We start from the raw sequence: 15,565 nt of genomic DNA, 5'->3' as shown, positions 1-15,565 counted from the left end.
GTAGCTGGAATGGTTGGTGCCATTTTAGTTCCCGATGTTTGCCCTAGACAAACACTACAAATACCATACAAGTTTTATTTATTTTGCTATATTTTAAAAAAATTGAAGAGATGCATTAAAGTTAATACACTGGTAATAAAAGTTCTGAATTTTGAGATGCTGTCAACTGTGGTTGTTATTTGGAGGGGATTGGAGTTGAACGATGATATGAGACAGAATGGGAAGTTAGAGAGAGGACAAAGGGGGAACAGACAAGACTCTAAGAAAGATAAACTTGGTCCAGGGTTATAAAGCCCATAAGAGGAGAAATTTCACGGGCCTGATGAAGAGTGGGGGAGGGTCTGAGCAATAGTATAGCTGATAGGACATATCCCTGCACACAAGACTGACCCAAGTTCAATTCTTGCAATCCTATATGGTCCCCAGAGTCCCACCAGATGTGAAACTTGAGTGCAAATCCAGGAGTAAGGCCAGAGCACAGTCATGTATGCCCCATCCACAGTCTCCTTCAAAAAAGAATGGGAGAAATGGCACAGAGAGACAGTTTGGGTTAAGAGAATAAATTTGGAATAGGCCGAGGAAGGCACATGAGTCTGAGATGACCATAAGAAAAATAAAACTTCTTTCATGGAGGCTGTGTTTATGAACTCATGACCATTTTGGAAAATAAAGAAATTTGAGACACATCTCCAAAAGGTTTGGGTGGTCTATCCACAAATTATCATGGCTGGGGAATGAGACCACATACACTGGGGAATGAGCCTGCCAGATGAGTGGTCAACGGTCCTCAGAGGTATTCAGGAGCGACTGTAAACAGGAACGAAGCCAAGAAAACAGTTGTAGCATGAAGCCTGAATTTCAGCTCCTGGCATATGTAAAGATAAATCTCCATGTAGTCAGGCCCTATGTTCAGAAACCCCAGATCCACCATTTCACTTCATCTTCCCAAAAAATACTCAGAGCTGGTAAACGGTCCCACTGTGTTAGCGAGGTTCAACAATGAGGTCTATGTGACTAAGTTCTTTGGATTTGCAAACTCACCAAGGTGGCTAAGCCGGCTTTCAGGCCACAGCATCCTGATATTACTGGCATGGCGAGTTCAAAATATAATCGCTTGACGGGCCATTCGATGGTCTTCCACAGTCCCTGTTGCCTGCAGCCTGCTCTAAATGTCGCTGTTAACTGAAGTTCACACAAGAACCAACGCAATAAATGGCTTTGGGCTCTAGGCTGCGGGAGGTACCGGACTGGGACATGCGCACTAGACCATCACTCCCAAAGCGGTTGGTACCGGTACTCCTTGAGACTGGGAAGGCAGAGGTGGGAAGAGTTGGTCCTTGGAGAGTTATGGGGTGATGGATGAAAGGGAAGGAAACGGGGAAGGGCAGGCACAGGGACAGCAGATGGTCATCATGGGAAAGTTGGTGGATGTTCTTTAAACATGTTATAATGTTTTTTAATGAAAAACTGTATTCCATAAATGAGAGGAACAGCAAAAACAGGAAAAGAAAATAGGTTTAAAATAACAGGTCACATCCAAGGCCAGAAAGAGCTCCAAGGGCTGGAGGTCTCTCTGGAGCTCCTGACTGCATCTTGTGCAGGCAGCCTGGTCACCCAAGCATCACTTGTATGTGACCAGAAAACTACCAAGTGTTATACATAAAAAGAATAAGGAAACAAAGTGTGAGCTGCATACGATTGAGAGTGGTTGACTCACTTTCCTTTTGCGGGGGCAGTGGGAGGGACTTTGAAGTGAAGTGTTTTTATTATTTCCTAAGGGGAAAATAGTCAGAACACCTGGTCAGCTCCGGGAATAAAGGCCCAAAAGGGGAGTGTCTCATGGCCTGATGTTGCTACAGTGAAAAAGGTAAGGTTTATTAGTTTATGTAATTTAGAGTTTGCAAAGAAAAAACTCGGTCACAGCCCTACAGTTATTCCCAATTTTCGTAGGTGCTTGTAGGGAATGAGTGAAGGAGAGAGAACTTGCACCCTTTTACAATACTCATCTGTATAAACTTTTTTTTGTGTGAGAAACACCATTTGAGATTAACTTCAGTGGCAATTGGTATACTTGCTAGTTCTGCAACTATTGCCATTTTCCATCCATAACATCTTCATCATTGCCAAAAAGAGCCTCTTCACTATGCGCTGACCTCTCCATTCTCTCTTTCCTCTGGTTTCTGGCAACACTCATTTTTCTGTCTATGTATTTGCTTACTCTGAACACTTCATATACATGGATCCTTAGATATGTGACCTTTGGACAGCCTTTTTCACACCCTGATGCTTTCAAAGTTCATCTGTGCTATAGTGTGTCATTACTTCCTATGACTAATATTCTTTTGTATGGATCACCCATATTGGAGAGGTTTCCAGACTTCCTATATACACAGAGCCCTGGACGTCTCATACATAGGCTAAATGAAATAGTGAAGTGTTTGGAGACATTGTACAGAGGATAGAGTGCTTGCCTTGCACGCAGTGGGCCTGAATTGGCTCCCTGGCACCCCATGTAATACCCGGATCCCTGCCAGGGGTGATCCCTGATCGCAGAGCCAAGAGGAAGCTCTGAGCACCATCAGGTGTGGCTCCAATACAAAAAAATAAAAGCATTCATGTACACACACAAAATACCATCCCGTTCATATATTTCTAGATGCTAATGACATCAGGGTGTAGACTGGATAATGGTAATTAAAAAAGACCATCAACCCTGCGAATGTTCCTTTGTTTCATAAAAACTCGACTGAGTGCATGCTATGGCTGGTGATGGAGAGATTTGGTGCATTCACAGGTGAGTCACTGGCATAACATTTGTTTTGACAAAAGGAGGCAGGAGAAGATGATGTAGATAGAAGACAAGGTTATGTGACCCTGGTGGTCAAGAAGAAGTGTTTTAACTACCTGCTTGTTAGTTAGCTACTTGACTAACTGCTTGTCAGTTATCAGAAGTTAGCAGAAAATACAAGCTAAAGACCTACTAGAGAAAGCATATATCCTGAATGACACATTTGTCCCAGTGATCTTTATAATAAATTTCTGGCTTCTCGGAGTGCAGATTTTTTTTCTTCTTCTGATGTTCAAGCTATCAGGTGATTAATTAGAGCAATCACAGAAAACTAAACAAAACAACACTTCAAAAACATAATAGTTTGTAAACCAGTACAGTGTTCCAGGAACAAATCTTTGAAACCAATACATATAAAACTTAATATTCTTGTTTCTATTTCACTCTTAAATATACACAGTACATATTAATGGAAATTGTGTGGCTATTTGGAAAGTAGCAAAATCTTGAACTTGGGACTTAAATTAGACACAGCCAGACTTGTTCTTTGCTCTACTTTGATTTTCAAACTATTTTGGCTTTTTATTATAATGACTCCCCCAAATGGAGCTTTATAATGATGGAGAGCACTGAAGGGAATGTAAGATGATCTTAGTTTGAAAATGGGATTTGACTAGCTAGATGCTCATACAGGATCTAAGAGATATCAAGCACTTGTAGGGCATTTGCACCGGAAATGGATGACCCAAGTTCAAAACCTTGCATCCCAATGGTCCTCTGAACCTGCCAGAAGTGATCGCTATGCACAGGGAGTAGGCTCTGAGCACCACCAATTGTAACTTCAGGAATTCCTTGTGGTATTCTGATTCTTTTTATAGCTCCCCAATTATCCCACTCTACTTGCGATTTTCTAATAGATGGTGTAATTTGTTTATCACAATAATTGGTTATAATCTATCTAAATTCTCATCTGCCGAATCCAATTGTCAATTTCAACCTCTGTCCAACAGGACTCAGTCAGAGACAATGAAACAAACACATAAGTACACAAACATGAAGATTGTCCAAGCTTTAGGGTCACATGGGCAACCATCAGTGGTCTCACAGGCAGGGCAATCAATGCAATATTGCTCTCCCAGCACCACCAGCCCACAGGTGAGTCTTGTTGAAGTTCACAGAGACATCAAGGAAAGTTAGTAAGTACAGCAAAATTCCGGAGGTACATGGAGAGCAGGGACTGGGGTAGTTCACACAGCAGAGCAATAGGCATCCTTAAAATATAAACTTGTTGGGGCAGGAGAGATAGTTCAGTGGCAGGACACCTGTCCTGCACCCAGTCAAGTGAGCTCTTCCAGGAGTCATTCCTGAGTGCAATCAGGAGTAACCTCTGAGCATTGCCAGGTGTTGGCCCCCAAACCAAAATAAATAAATAAATAAATAATAAATAAATCAGGTTGTGACCGTTTCCTATTCTATTTTTGGCCATATTGTCCTCTAAATCTCAAAGATCCTAGACAGTATTAGTCTACATTTTCACAAGTTTGCTGCTGGCAGATACATTGTCATCTATTCTATCTTTGCAGACTATTCTTTCTGGTTGCATATTTGCCTAGGGAAATATGGGAAATTCGCGTTTTTCTTCTTAGGGGATGATTTCTCATAATACTCTGTCACTTCCTCACCCTAAACAATGTAATTATGTATATTATAATCTATGCACAATAAAATCTAATTCTATTAAATAATGCTTAAAATATATTAGTAATAATTTTATGTTGTTGGTTAACTGTGCAACATAAATGATTAAATAGTAACTTTTTAAATTTATTAATGAAATATTTAAGCTCTTTAGTATAATAGGAGTATTTCACTAACATAAGAATCTGAGGAAAGTGAAACTGTTATAAGTGTCTTGTAGGATTCCATTTCCCTAGCCTGCTTAATTCCACCTCCCTCTCTATCCAATACTGGCCTTTTCTTGAGAATGTGACCTCCTTATTGGCAAGCCTCTCCCTTTGGAATTCTAGGGAAACAACTAAGCATGTTCTGATTAATTCCTAATATGAAGTAAATTTTGCTGGTTTGTTTTGAAGTTAAGGAATTGATATCTAAGTGTAAAAAGTTTTTAATGCTTTTTGAATGGAGTAACTTCCTCTTTCCCTCAAATGGAGTTAAAGTTTAAAGGATTCTGGCAGAATAGTTTCATCTAAAGCTCCACGAATAGCTAAAGCAACCCTTGGGGAAAGAAGATGGATGGGCTCTTCCTCTTCGCCCCCCAAGCTGTGTTGATCTTCTCCCAAACCCAGGTCAGTTCATCTGCTGGTACTTGAACCTGGGACTTGGATTTCTCCCTGCAAGCCCCCCAGGCGTCCTCTCAGACAAGCTGTGCTGGTCTTCTCCCCAACCCAGTCTTTGCTCCCCCCACACACACCAGGTACCCGTGGGGGGGTGTGGCCTTTTAGAAGTGGGTGTGGCCTCTGCAGAAGTGGGCGTGGCCTAATTTCATAAGGCAATCACTCAAGCAGACGCAGGTAGTTTAGCCATACCAAGGAACCTAGTCCCCAAACCTACACACCAACATGAAAAAACAAGGCAAATCGACACCACATGAGGAGCACAACGAAAAGAATCCAGAAATCTCTGTCGATACTGCTCGCCTAAGGGACCTCTCTGACAAGGAATTCAGATAGAAAGTCATAAAGATGTTGAATCAACTCAATGAAATAGTCATACAGATAAGCAGTAACGTGACAGGAAAAAAAGACAAATTATGGGAAGAAATGAGAGCAGAAATTTCATGAATAAAAGATTCCGTAGATGAAATGAAAAACTCAGTCTGTGCCTTCAACAGTAGAATAACCGCAGCTGAAGAGAGAATCAGTGAGCTGGAAGATCAGCTGCACCAAGCCAACAGGCAATAACACACAGTGGCAAGGGACCTCAAAATAGATCGACAGAGAATCAGAGTCCTAGGAGATGATTCTAAGAGGAAGAGCATTAGAATCATTGTAGTACCAGAAGTTCAGGGTAAGAATCCCAATGAAAAAAAAATACAGTTAAAAATCATTGCTGAAAAATTCCCAGAGCTCCACAATGCAGCCATTCAGGTTCAAGGAGCCCAAAGGTGCCAGCTAAAAGAGACCCTAACAAAAACACTCCAAGATATATCATAGTTAGAATGATCGATGCTGCCAATAAAGATACAATACTGCAAGCAGCAGGGTCAAAGAAATAAATCACATGCAAAGGAGCACCCCATAGATTCACAGCAAATCTAACAGAGGAAACCCTCCAAACCCGAAGACAATGGCGGTATACAGTAAAAAACTCACTGAAATGAATGCTTCACCAAGAATACTCTATCCAGCTAAACTCTCACTCAAAACCCAAGGAACGGTACACTATTTTCTAGATAAACAGCGGCTCGGGAACTTCATAGACTCAAAACCAAACCTAAAAGAAGGACTAAAGGGGCTACTATAGGACAAGACAAACCCTACAAGCACAACAGACCCTTACAGAAAGAAGACACAAAACCCCATAACAATAATCTCTCTCAACGTCAATGGTAAATTCACCAATTAAGACACACAGAGTGGCAAAATGGATTCAGAGACAGAAGCCAACATTCTGCTGCCTACAAAAAACTCATCTCAACACTCAGAGCAAACACAGACTCAAAGTGAAAGGATGAAAAACAATCCTGCAAGCAAACAGCTCCCTCAAAAAACCTGGGGTGGCCATACTAGTATCTGACAACATTAATTTCACGTTGAAAAAGATTAGAAGCGACAGCGAAGGCTATTTTCTCTTCATCAAGGGATACGTACAACAGGAAGAAACCACACTCTTAAATGTATATGCACCTAATGAGGAAACAGGTAAATATTTCAAACAACTGCTAACAGATCATAAGGAGGACATTGCTAGCAACACAATAGTAGCTGGAGACTTCAACATCGACTTCTCACCTCTGGATAGATCAACAAGAACAAAACTCAGCAAAGAAACATTGGCTTTGAAAGAAGAAACAGAAGAGAAAGGGCTTATACAACTATACAGGGTTTTACACCCCAGAAAGAGAGAATACACATTCTTCTCCAGTGAGCACAGAACATTTTCCCAAAATAGACCATTTCCTAGGCCAAAAAACATACCTCAATGGAATCTGGAAAACATAAATAGTATCAACAATCTTTTCAAACCAGGATGCACTGAGAATAGAAGTGAATCACACACAGGCACGGAGAAACAAATCAAATACCTGGAAATTAAACAACTCAATGCTAAACAACGAGTGGATCAGGAAGGAAGTCAAGGACGAAATCAAAAGATACTTGGACAAAATGAGAATGAAGAAACAAGCTACCAGAACTTATGGGATGCAGTTAAAGCTGTATTAAGCTGTACCAAGAAACTGCTAGAAACAATAGACTAGTATAGTACAGTTACAGGCTACACAATCAATACCCAAAAGTCCATGGCTTTCCTATATGCAAATAGTGAGAGAAAATAAAGTGACATGAAAAAAAACCAATCTTATTCACAATTGTGCCCCAGAAAACAAGTATCCAGGAATCAGCTTAATTATGAAAGTAAAGGATTTGTACAAAAAAAACTATGAAATGCTACTTCAGGAAATAAAAGAGGACATGAGGAAATGGAACAATATCCCCTGCTCATGGACAGGGAGAATTAACATTGTCAAAATGGCAATACTTCCCAAAGCATTGTACAAATTCAATGCAATCCCTATAACGATACCCATGACATTCTTCAAAGAAATAAAGCAAACACTCCTGAAATTTATATGGAACAATAAGCACCCACGAAAAGTTAAAGCAATTCTTGGGAAAAAGAAAATGGGAGGAATCAACCTCCCTAACTTCAAATTCTACTACAAAGCAGTAATACTTAAACAGCATGGTACTGAAACAAAGGCAAAGTCAGAGATCTTTGGAACAGGGATTTATATACCGATATGCCCCTCAAATATATGACCAGCTGATCGTTGATAAGGGAGCAAGAAATATGAAGTGGAGGAAGGAAAGCCTCCACTTGTGCTGGCAAAACTGGACAGCTAATATGCAAAAACTAGACTCATATATCTGCATAACACCATTTTAAAAAGTAAGATCAAAATGGATTAGAGAACTCAACATCAGACCGGAATCCATAAGGTACATTGAAGACAAAGTGGACAAAACCCTCCATGACATTGAAGCTAATGGTATCTTCAAAGATGTCACACCACTGGCCAAGCAAGTGAAAACAGAGATAGAAATATGGGACTATCTTAAACTAAGAAGCTTCTGCACCTCAAAAGAAACAGTGACCAAAATACAAAGACAGTCTACAGACTGGGAAAGGATATTTGCCGAATACACATCCGACAAGGGGTTGATACCAAGGATATACAAAGTGCTGGCTGAAATGCACAAGAAGAAAACATCCAACCCCATCAAAAATGGGGCGACTGGGACTGGAGAGATAGCACAGTGGGTAGGCCGTTTCCCTGCACGTAGCCTACCTGGGTTCGATTCCCAGCAACCCATACGGTCCCCTGAGCACCCCCAGGAGTAACTTCTGAGTGCAGAGCCAGAAGTAACCCCTATGCATCAACAGGTGTGACCCAAAAAGTAGAAAAAAAGATCAAAAATGGGGCAACGAAATGAACAGAAAATTTCTCAGAGAAGAAATCCGAATGGCTAAAAGGCATATGAGAAAATGCTCTACATCATTAATCATCAGGGAGATACAGATCAAAACAACGAGATATCATTTCATACCACGCAGATGCCAGGGTAGCCCATAGCTTGCTCTGCATCCATCCAGTCCCTTGTCAGGTACCCTGATTTTGGGGTGGTAGGAACTCAGGGCAACTGAGGCATAAGTTGAGAAAACAGATGCCCAGGAGTGAATAATATTTGGAGTCAATGAATTCCCAAATTACAATTGTCTAGCACTAACTGTCTTCCTGTGTCTGTACAAGAAGGTCATTGCTCTGAAGTAAACTCTGCAAAAAGACATAAGGGAAAGAGAAATGCTTAGGGGAAAATGGTGATTAGCTGGTTGGGGAACAGAGCACAGAGAAGATTTTAAAGATAAACATAGAGGAATGGGAGTGTCTCAGGAGCACTGTGACTGGATGCATCCAATAAACCCAAGCTCCCTGTGGCGAGGGAGAAATGACAAACCAATATGGTCCTACAATACCAATAGCAGACAGAGATAAAACAAAGAAAAAGAATTGCAGGCCGATATCCCTGATGAACACAGATGCAAAGATCCTCAACAAAATTCTAGCAAAAAGAATCCAACGACTCATCAAAAAGAATATACATCATGACTAAGTAGGATTCATCCTGGGGATGCAAGGATGGTTTAACATTCACAAGTCACTCAACATAATTCATCATATCAATAAAAGAAAAGAAAACAACCATATGATCAACCATAGAGGCAGAGAAAGCATTTGACAAGATGCAGCAACTGTTTACGATGAAAACGTAGAACCAATCAGCTAAGTACAAGTACTGGAAAGCCCCTCAGACTGTGGCCAAAAGGGTGGGCTGTGAAATGTCCCTTTTATATAACCTCATGGTCTTAAAGCCCCTCACTTTTGAGACTCAGGGCCACTCATTCAGAGACGATTGCCACTGTCTCAGTGAGCTGGACGAGGGCCTTACCTGTAACTAGCTTAGCTAGCTAAGAAAAACCCTTTGCTTATTGCATCGCAATTTGTTTTTGTGTGATTCTTCTGGGGATATCTCAGTCCGGTTTAACACTTCAAGGGAATGACTGAAAGAGAGAGAACTTGTACCCTATTAAAATATATATCTGAATAATATTTCTTGTTGTATTCACCATTGACACTAACTTCAGTGGCATTTCGTATACTTGCTAGTTTTGCGATGATTACCATTATTTTGTTCATAACATTTTCATCATTGCTAAAAACAGCCTCTTCACTACCCACTGACATCTCCATTCTCTCCTTCCTTTATTTCCTGGCAACACTCTCCTTTTTTCTTTATGAATTTGCTTCCTCTGAACACTCCATATACATGAATTCTAAATTATGTGCTGTGTGTGAATGCCCTTGTCCAAACCTGATGCTTTCTAAGTTCATCTGTGCTATATTGCATCAGTACTTCTTATGACTAATATTCTATGGTATGGATCTACCATATTGGAGAGGTTGCCACACTTTCTAAATGCAAAGAACACTGAACGTCTCATATGTAGGCTAAAGGAAATATTGACAGTGGTTGGAGACATAGTACAAAGAACAGGGTGCTTGCCTTGCATGCAGTAGGCCTGGCTGGCTCCCTGGCACCTCATATGGCTCCCTGAGCTCTGCCAGGAGGGATCCCTCAGCACAGAGCCAAGAGGAAGCTCTGAGCACCATCAGGTGTGGCTCCAACAAAAATAAAATAAAATAAAAGCATTTACGAACACACATAAGATACAATCCTGTTCATGTATCTTTAGATGCTTTCCACATCATGGGGTAGACAGGATAATGGCCATTCAAAAAGATCATCAACCCTGCAAATGTTCCTTTGTTTAGTAAAATCTTGCTTGAATGGATTTGATGGCTGGCAATGGAGAGATTTGGTGCATTATCAGGTGAGTCGCTGGCATAACATTTCTTTTGACAAAATGGAGGCAGAAGATGATGATGCAGATAGAAGATAAGGTCACTTGACCATGGCGGCCAAGAAATGAGCATATAGACACCAGACAGGCTACGTGGCAGTTTAACAAGTTAAAAGAAAACACAGGCTAAAGACCTTCTAGAGAAGCCATGTATCCTGGCTGAGACCATTGTCCCGGTGATATGTACATTCAATTTCTGGCTTCCAGGGGTGTGGGGTGTTTTTTCTTCTGATGTTTAAACTATCCCATTATTTGTTAGAGCACTCACAAAAAGAAAAAAAACGCACACACAACATTTCAATAACATAATAGCTTGTAAAAAAATAGTGCTCCATCAAAAAATATTTGAAAGCAGGATATATAAAATTCAAAAATCCCTTCCTATCTCAATCTTAAATAAACACAGTACTTGTTAATGGAACATGAGTTGCTGTTTGGCAGGTTGCAACAACTAGAACTTGGGACCTAAAACCTGGGACTTAAAACATGGCCAGCCTTACTTCATGCTGTATATTGATTTTGAAAGTATATTGGATTTTTATTATAACGGCTCCCCAAAATGCAGCTTTACAATGATGGAGAGCACTGAAGGGAATGTGAGATGATCTTATGTTGAAACTGGGATTTGATTAACTAGACACTCATACAGGATCTTAGAGATGTTGAGCTCTTTTAGTGCACTTGCACTGAAAAAGGTTGACCCAAATTCAAAACTGGCATCCCATACGGTCCCCTGAGACTGGCAGGAGTGATCCCTGTGCACAGGGAATAATCCCTGAGCACCACCAACTGTGGGTGCCCCAAAGATTTGTAAATGTCCTACTAAATTTTTTTCTTTATTTTTAAATTTTTATTTATATATTTATTTATTTCGCTCTTTGCGTCACACCCAGCGGATGCTCAGGGGTTACTCCTGCCTCTGCACTCAGGAAGCACTCCTGGCGTTGCTTACGGGACCATATGGGATGCTGGGAATCGAACCTGGTTGGCTGCGTGCAAGGCAAACGCCCTACCCGCTGTGCTATTGCTCCAGCCCCTGTCCTTCTAAATTTTATGACTGGCTTTTGTGGCCTGGGGTTACCCCCAATGTATCTTGTAACCAAAACCCTAACTGATTTTTTTACTGTCTTTTTTGACTCTAAAATTGGAAAAAAAAACAATAGCCAGAAACTGGAAGAAACCTGAATGCCCAAGAACAGATGACTGGTTAAGGAAACTTTGGTACATCTACACAATGGAGTACTATGTAGCTGTTAGAAAAGATGAAGTCATGAAATTTACATACAAGTGGTACAACATGGAAAGTATCATGCTAAGCGAAATGAGTCAGAAAGAGAGGGATAGACATAGAAATCCATCTGTATAGGGAACTTCACATTCTCTGCCGCTTCCCCTTCCCGTGGTGAAGCTTCCCTACCAGGAAGTGTCTGCAACTACTCCAGAGTATCTGCTCCAGCTGGTAGTTCTGCTTGGCTCCTGCCCTCAGCCTCTGGCACCTCATTCCAACCACCGATGGGAAGTGGCTATCTTTACCAACATTCTAGCACAATGATGCTGTCTGGAATGTCTGGCCAGAGCCACATATCCACTTCGGCTGATTCCTACCCAAATGTTTTGGAATGGGATATTGCAGGAAGCGCTGTAAAGAAGTCTTCCATGGGAGACTTTACAATGACTATCATTGACCAAGACACTGCTGTCTCTTCCATGTCTATGGCAGCTCGCTATGAGAAAATCTTAGATACCGACAACATAGTGTCTGTGTACCCATCACTTTCTGCCAGTCTTGTGGAGAGGACACTATCTCAGGTTCCAAATCAGAGTCATAGCCTGTCACTTCCCTACCAGGAAGGAAGCCAGATGCATTACTATCATCAGGAGACTCAGGGACCTCTCCTTTCTGGACAACCTGGTTCATGCCTGCAATCTTATGGCTCCATGACATTCACAGGGGTTAGGGGCTCTGCCCTCCAAACTTACAGCAACTTATCCCCAGAAATGGTCATGGTTCTAAAAACAGGTCCAGCCCCCAAAGAACCGACCACCAGCCTCCACCTCTGGAATCGACTACTCTGTGTCTGCTCAACCTATCACAGAATCGGGTTATCAAGGTGAGTAAAATGGAGGTTTGCCATTCAAATGTTGGTGTCAAATCTGCATGGGAAACTGTCTATAGAGAGGTGGCATTTGAGTTTAAGAAATTGAGATATTTTAGTTGTTAAACTCCACAAGAAGAAAACATCCAACCCCATCCAAAAATGGGGCAATGAAATGAACAGAAACTTTCTCAAAGAAGAAATCCGAATGGCAAAAAAGCACATGAGAAAATGCTCTACATCATTAATCATCAAGGAGATGCAGATCAAAACCACAATGAGATACCATCTCACACCTCAGAGACTGGCCCACATTCAAAAGAACAAAAGCAACCGATGCTGGCGTGGATGTGGCGAGAAAGGGACACTCCTTCACTCTTGGTGGGAATGTCCACTGGTTCAGCCCTTCTGGAAAACAGTATGGACGATTCTCAAAAAATTAGAAATTGAGCTCCCATTTGACCCAGCAATACCACTCCTGGGAATATATCCCAGAGAGGCAAAAATGTATAGTCGAATTGACATCTGCACTTGTTTGTTCATTGCAGCACTCTTTACAATAGTCAGAAACTGGAAGAAACCTGAATGCCCAAGAAAAGACGACTGGTTAAAGAAACTTTGGTACATCTACACAATGGAGTACTATGTAGCTGTTAGAAAAGATGAAGTCATGAAATTTACATACAAGTGGTACAATATGGAAAGTATCATGCTAAGCGAAATGAGTCAGAAAGAGAGGGATAGACATAGAAAGATTGCATTCATCTGGGGGATATAAAGTAACAAAGTATGAGATTAATACCCAAGAATAGCTGAGATCAGCACCAGGAGGATTACTCCATAACTTAGAGGCCAGCCGGGTATCCTAGAGGAAAGGGCAGTTCAGATAGAGAAGGGAGCACCAAATAAAGGATGTTTGGAGGATCCTCCCAGGAGGGGAGATGCATGTCGAAAGTAGACTATGGACTGAACATGTTTGCCACTCAATGCCTCTTTTGCAGACCACAACACACAAAAGGAGAGAGAAAACACAGGGGATTGCCCTGCCACAGAGCCGGGAGGGTATGGGGGGATGGGGGTGGGGAGATATTATCCATGGTGGTGGAAAATGGGCACTGGTGGAGGGATGGGTATCTGATCATTGTATAATCGAAACCCAAGCACAAAAAATTGTAAATCTACAACTGTAAAATAAATAAATAAATAAATAAATAAAAACATTCAGCATTGCACATGTCTTTCAGTAGCAGGATTCAAATATTTGAGAGTAACCCACCACCAGAGCTTAGGGATGTTCCCATAATATCGCCAGCCCATAGTAATCTGCCTCTGCTTCCAGCTTGAACTGAGGAACAAAGAGATGAGAATTTGGATGAGATGAAAATTAACTTTCAAAGTTTCTGGAGACCTACCAGATCCCAATAGAAAACCAAGATCCTCCACTGTGCCCTTTAGAAATCGCTGATATCCACCAGCTCCTGGCCTGCATTGATCCCATCAGCCAAGAGCAACAGCCTGGTACTGAAACTACTGGTGAGGGAAAGAATGGTCTACGTTTGGAGGACCCAGGGCCACTTGAAATGGGGATTGAATCTGGCAGTAGTTTTGTAGACATCACAACAGTCGTGGAAGAAATACATCTTCCCAAACTCTTTGATTGCTCAAAATACCTAGACCAATGCAAATATCAGCAGGTAATGAACACCACATACACCATCACTCTGAATCAGGTGCAAGAAAATGCAAGTGGCACTAAGGGTAACTCCCATCCAACCCAGAAGAACAAAGGTGAGGCCTCGGAGCCTCTTGAGGGAAAACTCAAGGCCAAAATCCAGCTAAAAGACCCAGAATCCTTGGTGATTATTTGTAATGCTGCAGTCAGTGAGAGGTGTCCAGTGACCATGGCAAAACATAACAGCAAACCTCAGAAAGCTGCATCAAGCAGGATAAGTGAGACAAAGAACCATGGGCAGGAGAAGACAAAAAGGGCCAGAGAAAACTCTAAGAATGCTGAGGAGAGGAAGCCAACAGGGAACAAGGTCTAGGCAGAAGAGAAGCCCACCATTGCCAAGATGAAACGCAAAAAAAGTCAACCTGAGCTTTGCCAAGAGGCCTTTCAAAAGCCCCACAGCTGCCTAGGCATGCAGATGCTGGAGTCTGTGCAAGTGTTTCACGCTCTGGGGAAGAAGAGTGATCCAAAGCCTGGATTCTCTTCCTCCTTGATCTTGAGTAGCTCAAAGAATCCCAGCGATTTCCAGCCATCCTCAGCTGTCAAACCTTGGCCAGGTGCTACACAGAATGGAAAAGTCCTTGAGAAAACTCAGGTCCAAGTGCAGAAACCAAGAAACAATCCGGAAGAACGTTCATCTCCATCCCTGTATGACCTGCCACCTCCTGGGAAGGTCAAATTGGTACCTCTGCCTTTTCCAACCATAGAGAAGCCACAAGCTTGGCCTGTTCCTCGAAGACCACGGTCTGTGCCCTCACATCGTTCTGCTGCAGCTTACCCTGCCAGGCCTGGCTCAACCAACTCAGATCCGCCAACTGCCACTAATTCATCCCTGCCAACCACTGCATCTTTGCCTCATCCTGCCAAACAAGCTCAGCCCATTTCTATCAATCCATCTCGTCCAGGTTTGTTGAACCATACTAGCTGACCTATTCCTCATCCCGAACCTTCTAGGCCTGTTCTCTACAAGAAAATAGCTAGCACTTCTTTCCAGCAGGAGCCCCTTCACTCTCTGTGAACAAGCGCCAGTCTCCACCCAAACGTCAGAATCACTTTCTCCTCCAAGACTTCCGTTTCCAACTGATTCCATGGAGAATGCCCAATGTTTCCGAGCCAGTAATGTCAAGGCCCATCACAAGAGAGCAGAGACCAGAGCGTGTGGCTGTGAAAAGGAAGGCTCAGCAGGAGCGTGTGAACGCTGCCAAATACACCTCTTTAGAGAAAGTGCAGTTTTATATCGAGAGAGAAATAGAGATGGACATCTCTCTATATCATGGCTATGTGATGTGA

General features: G+C 42.0%; 1 pseudogene; it reads left to right on the top strand.

Moving 5' to 3' along the window:
- The first annotated feature begins 10,376 nt into the window (after positions 1-10,376).
- Positions 10,377-15,565, top strand: LOC130034913 (uncharacterized protein C2orf78-like; annotated as a pseudogene).

This window comes from Sorex fumeus, unplaced genomic scaffold (genome assembly GCF_029834395.1).
Source record: "Sorex fumeus unplaced genomic scaffold, SorFum_2.1 ptg000006l, whole genome shotgun sequence".
Lineage (NCBI taxonomy): Eukaryota > Metazoa > Chordata > Mammalia > Eulipotyphla > Soricidae > Sorex > Sorex fumeus.
This window is presented reverse-complemented; position numbering and strand designations above follow the sequence as displayed.